Source organism: Suricata suricatta, chromosome 10 (assembly GCF_006229205.1).
Source record: "Suricata suricatta isolate VVHF042 chromosome 10, meerkat_22Aug2017_6uvM2_HiC, whole genome shotgun sequence".
Lineage (NCBI taxonomy): Eukaryota > Metazoa > Chordata > Mammalia > Carnivora > Herpestidae > Suricata > Suricata suricatta.
Genome location: NC_043709.1, coordinates 85,660,160 through 85,663,056, shown reverse-complemented (window position 1 = coordinate 85,663,056; position 2,897 = coordinate 85,660,160). Strand labels below are relative to the sequence as shown.

The following is a 2,897-nucleotide window of genomic DNA, read 5'->3' as shown; positions in this document are numbered from 1 at the left end:
ATTAAATGTAGAACTACCATATGATCCAGTATTTCCGCTATTGGATAGTAACCCAAAGAAAACAAAAACACTTTTTTCTAGTTTCTTTTAATAATAACCTTTTAAAAGTCAGTATGCAGTGCAGACACAAATGAAAAGTAGATACGTAAAACTAGGGAAATAAGGGAGAAAGAGAAAAGATACATTCTTTGTTTCAGGATACACACAGAGCTCTATTAGAGTTCCCCTACCAACATTCCATTGGAGGCCCAGCTTTCCATGTGCTCAAGAGTACTCTCCATTATTATGCAGGGGACCTGACTGCACTCAGTTTTGATGATGTCGAGCCAAATATGTACTGGCACTTCTGAGTTCAAGGTCTACAGTTTTGACCCTCATTGAAGTGGGGTTAATTGGCCAGGCTCTGCTGGAACCCATAGCTGAAGTAGAGAGCAAGCCCAATCAGCATCCAGACACCAAACAAGGCCCAGGAGCCAGCTGTCATCTGCATCATAAGGCAAAGATTCACAAATATGCTCAGTAGTGGGAGGAGAGGCAGAGCAGGGACCTTAAAGGGAAGGGGACTGGACCTCTGTGGCTGTCTCCAAATGACCCCAGTGATCCCAGTGATGAGCACCAGGAGCAGCACAACCACTGAAATCCACACTGGGTCTCCAGAAAGCAGAACTTGCCACTGCACCAGCATCAGGCACAGAAGAATGAGCAGCAGAGCAAGCAATGAGGAGCAAACATAGACAACCCTGCCAGAGAGTGGAGTGGGGGTGGGGCTGCCTGGAAAAAGTAGTCCCTGTAGAGTGAGCTTCTCTGCTACAGATCTATTCTCCCCCTGTACCACTGCTTCACTTCTCCCATTCCTCCTCTGAGGCTGATATCTGATGATGAGAACACAAGTAGCCAGCAGAGAGTAAGCTACTAGGGCCCCAACTGACATGAGGTCCACAAGATCAGTGAGTCTAAAGAAGAAGGCCATGATGGCTGCAATAATGCTCAAGATCACAGTGGCCACGATGGGGGTGTTTGTGCCAGTTTGGATCCTGGCAAGGACAGGGAACAGAAGCCCATCCTGTGTCATCATGTATATCAGATTACGTATGGGGAACATAAAGCCAAAGAGGCTGATAGAAAGACTACAGAGAAATCCAAAAGTTACAATATAGCAAGCAGGAGCCCAGCCAATATGTAGAAATGCCTCAGGCAAGGTACTCCCAGGTTGAAGCTTGTAGTAAGGCACCATAAGTGTAAGTGCTGAGGAGACACCAAAATACACCAAAAAGCAGATGAACAATGAAATAACAATGCCCATGGGGACAGAATACTGGGGATTTCGGGCTTCTTCGACTCTGGTAACAATAATAGTAAAACCTATAAATGCATAGAAACAGGTAGCTGCTCCACGGAGAATCCCCTTGAAGCCAAAAGGCACAAATCCTCCAGACCCCAGAGGGCCCAATGTAGAGGTGTCATTGAGTCCAGCCATTATGTAGTCCTCTTCTGTGAGCTTCCAGTTGTGCAGGTCCCCCTTAATGAAGCCAGCAATGATGACAAAACTGAGAGTCAAAAGTTTTACCAATGTAACCATTTTGGAAACCAGGAAAATAAAACTATTCCTCAGAATCAACAATTCCATGAGCAACAACAAAAGACCCACAACAATGAATCCTAGAATTTCTCCAAGGACCTGGGGAACATTTGGTGAGATGCTCTCATGCAGGGTCTGAGACATCCGGTTCCCAAGCAGATTGTCGAAAGCTAAGGTCCAAGCCTGGGCCACAGTGGCTGTATGAGCCACAAAGAAGAGGATGAGGTTCCAGCCAGTGATGAAAGCCCAGAGTTCACCTACAGTGATATAGCTGTAGAGATATGAAGAGCCAGAATAGGAAACCTGGACACCAAACTCTGCATAGCACAGCCCAGACAACACAGAAGACAGGCCGGCCACCAACAAGCAGATCACAATGGACGGTCCTGCTTTATCTCTAGCCACCTCAACAGCTAAGATATATACACCTACACCCACTGTGCAGCTCACACCCAGGGCCAGTAAATCCAGAGTGGTCAGTCTTCTGTCAGGGCCCATATCAGCCTCATATTCCTCCAGAATATGTCTGTGTACCAGCTTTTGGCCAAATCTGCGAAGTGCCAGACACAGCATTCTAGCTGGAATTGAAGAGGATTCCAGGATTAGAGAGCTACAGCAAGTGCAGGAGCCATGAGTCTGGGATCAGGTTTGGTGAGGCTGAGTTAAACTGAGTTGCATTGGGGCTGCTAGGTTCCATTGCTCAGGTGTCACAGCAACCGCTTCATATTTTTTCTGGTATATGCTCCACCAAGCCTAAAAAAAAACAATAAATATTTACTGAACAAAGGTGTTCAATCAATCAACCAAAGCTCAGAAGTCCCATGTCACATGTTGCAGCACAAATATCACAGAAACTGAAACCAAAGCACAGCATAAAAAAATCAACCCTGCTTTCTCCTCCCAGAATAAAAGGTCGACTACCTCCTAACATTCTCCCTTTTTACGTAGCACATGATATATTCCCATTTGGGTTCCTCTATCTCATGTACCTTCATGTACTAATTAAGCCATAAGACATGGAGGGCATGAATTAATGTGCAATACTTCACACGTGGGATGTTTGCATAGTGCTTGAGCTTGAGTTATGACACATTAATTATAGACTAATGGGCTTTGTTGCAATTACATAACGATTTTTAAAAAATATCATCTGAATTTAAAATACAAATTTGGTCTCCTGGTGTTAAAACCCTTAGCCCCCAAATCAGCTAGCAAGGTTATATGTCACTTTGGCCCCCTTTCTCTTTATTCTGCATCAACCATTTACTCATACTGATGGTAAAGAAAGTACAGTACAACCCTTTCCTTTACTCGCCAG

At 44.8% G+C, this 2,897-nt stretch overlaps 1 pseudogene; it reads right to left on the bottom strand.

Annotated features, from left to right (window-relative positions):
• Window positions 1–388: 388 nt before the first annotated feature.
• Window positions 389–2,152, bottom strand: LOC115305284 (annotated as a pseudogene).
• Window positions 2,153–2,897: the final 745 nt, after the last annotated feature.